Source organism: Tenrec ecaudatus, chromosome 1 (genome assembly GCF_050624435.1).
Source record: "Tenrec ecaudatus isolate mTenEca1 chromosome 1, mTenEca1.hap1, whole genome shotgun sequence".
Lineage (NCBI taxonomy): Eukaryota > Metazoa > Chordata > Mammalia > Afrosoricida > Tenrecidae > Tenrec > Tenrec ecaudatus.
This window is the reverse complement of record NC_134530.1, coordinates 169179679-169184224: the sequence shown is the minus strand read 5'-3', so window position 1 is coordinate 169184224 and position 4546 is coordinate 169179679. Positions and strand designations below refer to the sequence as shown.

At 46.3% G+C, this 4546-nt stretch overlaps 1 non-coding gene across 1 annotated transcript; it reads left to right on the top strand.

The window, feature by feature from the left end:
- The first annotated feature begins 4112 nt into the window (after positions 1-4112).
- Positions 4113-4186, top strand: TRNAR-UCU (transfer RNA arginine (anticodon UCU)). The gene has a single exon. It is a non-coding gene; the product is annotated as a tRNA-Arg (tRNA).
- Positions 4187-4546: the final 360 nt, after the last annotated feature.

Below are 4546 nucleotides of genomic sequence, written 5' to 3'. Positions count from 1 at the left end.
AATCGCCATTATCGGAATAATATTTTTTTAAATTTTAGAAATGGAGCCATGATAGTTTTTTTTTTCATTTTCAATTTTACTTCAAAGCCACATGTACATAGTGAAAGAGTTGCGTACAGTTCTCTAGCTCTAGTTAGCAGACCCTGGGAAGATACATAAGGTGGGTTTGTTTGTCAGAGTGGAGGAATTTCTGTAGTTGGAGGGGGATGGAGGTGGGAATGAATAAAGAATATTAAAAGAGAGGAAGCACCCCAGGCAATAGACTTGATGATTATTGCTGATAGAGGAAGGGAAGGAACATTTTTTATGATGAAATTTCAGTAAAAGTACATCTTTATCAACATCATTGCTGTGTATTATGGATTCCACTTCACAAATGAAGAAACTGATTTTAAAAGAAGTTAGGAAAATTTGTAACTGTTAGGAAAATTTATAAGTTATACAGTTTGCAATTGAAGCTAGGTCTTTCTGTTCCAGAGCCACATACTGTGTTACCTGGGGGAACTCGCCACTTCACTCAGTGGTTAATACGATTGATTTCTTCTTATATCTGGTGTCTTTAGTAGTAGTTCCTACAGCTGCGTGAAAATTTTCTTATGTGATCCTTCAGAGTGGGATCATGTTGCAATTTATCTTTCATCTTCATCTGCCTAGTATCAAGTGAGAACATTGGAAAACGTCAATGCAATTACTGATGGGAAATGGAGAGCTGCGATACTTCATTCTGGTGGAAGAACAGAAATTGTCCTAAGAGGTAGACATGTTTGGGGGCAAATTCAAGGACCTGATAGATAGCTTGAGTATAGGACAGTATCTCTTTCCCAAGAAACTTTTTACTGTGAATTGGGGGAAGGCTGGCAGGGTAGATCAATTTCCACCCGACAATTCACATACATTTTGTTAGATCTCATTGACTGCAATCCCTACAAAATACCGCATATACTCATGTACATGCCGAGTTCTTCAGCAGGTTTTTCATGCAGCTTTTGTGAAAGTAGGTGCCTTGGCTGACAATCGGGTCGGCTTATACTCGAGTATTTACGGTAGCAGTGCTTATCCCACTTCCTCGCCGTGTTGTTTCTTTTCATTCCTCCTCATTTTCTGAACTTTGCACTTGGGTAAATTGCTGCCCCTTTGAATCGAATGGCTGATTAGTCTCAGGTGTGCTTCACTAGTGTCATTTCCCCCCTCCTGTCTACTGTTTCATTGAGAATTGAACTGCAAGGATGAGTTCAAGTCCTTCTCTGAAAGTTGACTAAGGGACATTGCTTCAGGGGTTCCACCAGTCTCTATTATCACCAGCAAACCTGGCCTTTTTATGATTTTGAGCGTGTTTCACATTTTCCTCCCACTCTATCCAGGGACTTCTAATAGGGCCCCTTTCAGAGTAGTCGGAAGTAGCAGGCAGATACCATCTAGTGATGATCTTCATCGTGGAGATTGATGTTTGTGTGGTCTGGTAGTTCATCGAACTTACTGTTTCCATGCCATCTTCAATTTTCATGATCCTCTCTTCAGTTTCCCTCCTTCTTTCTTTTGGACAAAGAGATACCAACGGTTGATCTCTGATGGCTACTCACTTGCTACTCACCAAAGTAGGATTTAGAACATTGTCTTTTTAGATCATGCTATGCCAGTTGACCTTGGCATTCCTCTTGACTATGGTCCTTAGCCCTCATGCCCAGGAAATATTCCCTCAATGTGTTTGGCTATGTCTAAGATGTTTTCATAAATTTGCCTTTTGTGTGCTCCACCACCTTTATGGATATATTTGCAGCAAGGGTAGCTATCCATGTACACATGTCCTCTGCTAAACGTGTTTGTTTGTGCATATGCTCCTACTCCCCCTCCCACGCCCACTCCACCTTTGTGTCTGTCCATGCAACTACTATTCTTGCATGATTGTGCATCAGACAGTATTGATCTCTGTGGCCTTTAACCCTTGCACTCCTCCTTGTGTCGTCCTCTGCCCCCATCATTTGTGGCTGACCTCCCTCTTCTTATATATCGCCTTCCCGTCACCCACGTGAAAGCATGCCTACCCTCCAGTCAGTCACTTATCTCCTTCCTTCCCACCCTTGATAACAATCAATGGGTGTTTTATTTTTTTCATGTGAAAACCTTTTCTCGCTGTTTTAGTTTAGTGCTCTCACACAATACTTTATAGTATTTTTAGGGTAAGAAGTGGAGTGAGTGAGCATGTGAGTGTACAAGAACAGTGACTAAGCCTGGTGGAAAAGATTGTCTTTACCTCCCCTTGTGCCAGTGTATGTCCCGCTGGTCTGTGGGGCTAAGCTCTGCTTTATAGGCCCCATTAACCCCTGGACTAGCACTTCATTACCAGCCACTCCAAGCAATACAACCTCTGCACTAGCATGCAAGCCTGCGGTCATGTGCTTAGCGTCCTCTAGGGTAAATATGTCCCCAAAAGTAGCCATTCTGTGCCTCCTTGCTTTAGATTTATAATTTATACATCAATTCCACTTATCTGAACTCCTATCTCTAAGCCCAAGAGGGAAAGAAAGCTCGATGAGGTGGCTGCTTTTAACAGTCTTTGTCCTACATCTCAAAACCTGACTGCAATGGTTCCTTTCTTGACCGCGTCTCCTTCCCAGGGTCGGATCAACCTGTACGAAGGTGTGCAGTTTAAAGGCGATGGAGGTCTTCGAGGGAGAGGAGCCTGCGACCCTTCCTAATTGGGGAACGTCCTTTTGTCTTGTCTCTTCACATGGCCATCACCTGGGCTCATGGGTCAGAAAGAACACTCTTGAGTTCTACTCACAGTCTGTTGGCAGTGACCAGAGCTGAGGCCCAGCCAGGGAAGCACCTCCCAAAAGGGAGGAGGAGGCTCATCTGAATCTGCTGGCAGCCTTGATAGTAACCTTTCCGAGGGAGTGGGGGTGGGGGTGTGGGCTGGGGTGGCAGGCACTAAATCAGAGCCTTTGAATCAGTGTCAATTATCCCTGGGAAGCAGTTAGGAGAAAATGAGCTGGAGTTAAAGTAAGTTAAAGTAAGAAAGACTTCGATTGGGCGCTCAGCAGAACTGGCAGGTTGGAAATTATAACCAAAAGTGATTGTGAAATTGAATTTTCCAGGAGACTTTAAAAACTCAGAATTATTTTCTTTGCTCTGGGATGGGCCTGGAGACCTTCATATGTAGCTAGAGAGGCAGGGTCATGTGTTTATTCTAGGAATGCCTCTAGCAAGTTCAGGTAGCTTCCGAGTCCCCCTGTTGGCATTAGGCAACCCTACCAGGAAAGAATGGAAAGGAATTAGGGCTAAGGGGAGGGGCGGGGGGGGGGGGGAGGCAGGTATTGGTGGAGGGTTGTGTGAGTACTTCTGTATTTCATCAGTGAACTGTTACTTGCACCCTCCTTGTCTATATGCACACACACACTCACACACCACACTCATTTGAGTTAATGCATATGCACTATTCCATCTTCATCCTTAATTCTAGAGACGGCGACGACGCTGAAGGAACATCAGATCAGACTCACAGGGTTCCTCCCCATTGGCTTGACAAACACAGCCCTGAATGCAGAGATCGGGACCAGTCTCCCGGAGGCCAGATTCCCGGACAGTCAGTGCGGCCGGTTCACACTCACGCAGTTTCCTTCAAGAAAGCCGCTCCTTTGTCTCTGGGATGGAGGGTGTTGCCGAATCCCTCCGTTTTGCCCAGCCCCTGTCTGAGCATAGCAGGACTGGGATGGAACCAAACTGAGGGAATGGGGGTGGAGGTAGAAAAGGATTTCTCGGGCGGCGGAGCAGGGAGGGCGCTGCTTAATTAACATGAGAATGGGGAGGCTGCCTCCGAATCCTCCCTCGGGGTTGAAGGGGCGAGGAGAGTCGTGGCTCTAGTTCTGTCCTTTCGCGTTAGGGAGTCTGGGTTTAGGAATATGATCACCGTCACTTTCCTCCAATCCTCTGTGGAGCCCAGGATCCAGGATATAGAGAAAAGCTTTGATGGAGCCGGCTGGTGGATCTCCACTCCGGATTTTCCAGCTGTCCCTGTCCCCCCACCGCTCAGAGAGCAGGATGCTGAGATGGCTCGGTGATGCAGAAGGTATGTGCTTTTTCAGTTCTGGTGCTGATGCTGTGTGTGCGGTGAGGTCTCTGTGGCGCAATGGACGAGCGCGCTGGACTTCTAATCCAGAGGTTCCGGGTTCGAGTCCCGGCAGAGATGGTCACCTGGCAGGTGCCTCTTTTATTTTATTTGCTGTCATGTTCGGCTGATAATTATATTTATTTCTCCCTGGAGGCGTTGGGGAGAGAATTAAAATCCCTTCCTTTCCTTGGGAATCTGAAGCCTCCTCTCCTTTTCCCTCCTCGTCCATATCATTGTTTTGCTTCCCTCCCTTACTGATTCTCCTTGTCTAGCGGAGGTTCCTATGTCTGCTGCCTTTGAATCCTTCGCTTCCTATGGGGTAGCAGTATGTAGTGCCCGAGATGCCAGGTCACAGGTGCTGGGACCACTGGGATTCATCCTCTATCTGACAAGACAGAAAGATTGTCCCAGTGTTCTCAGCGTCCCTCGGGACATGGC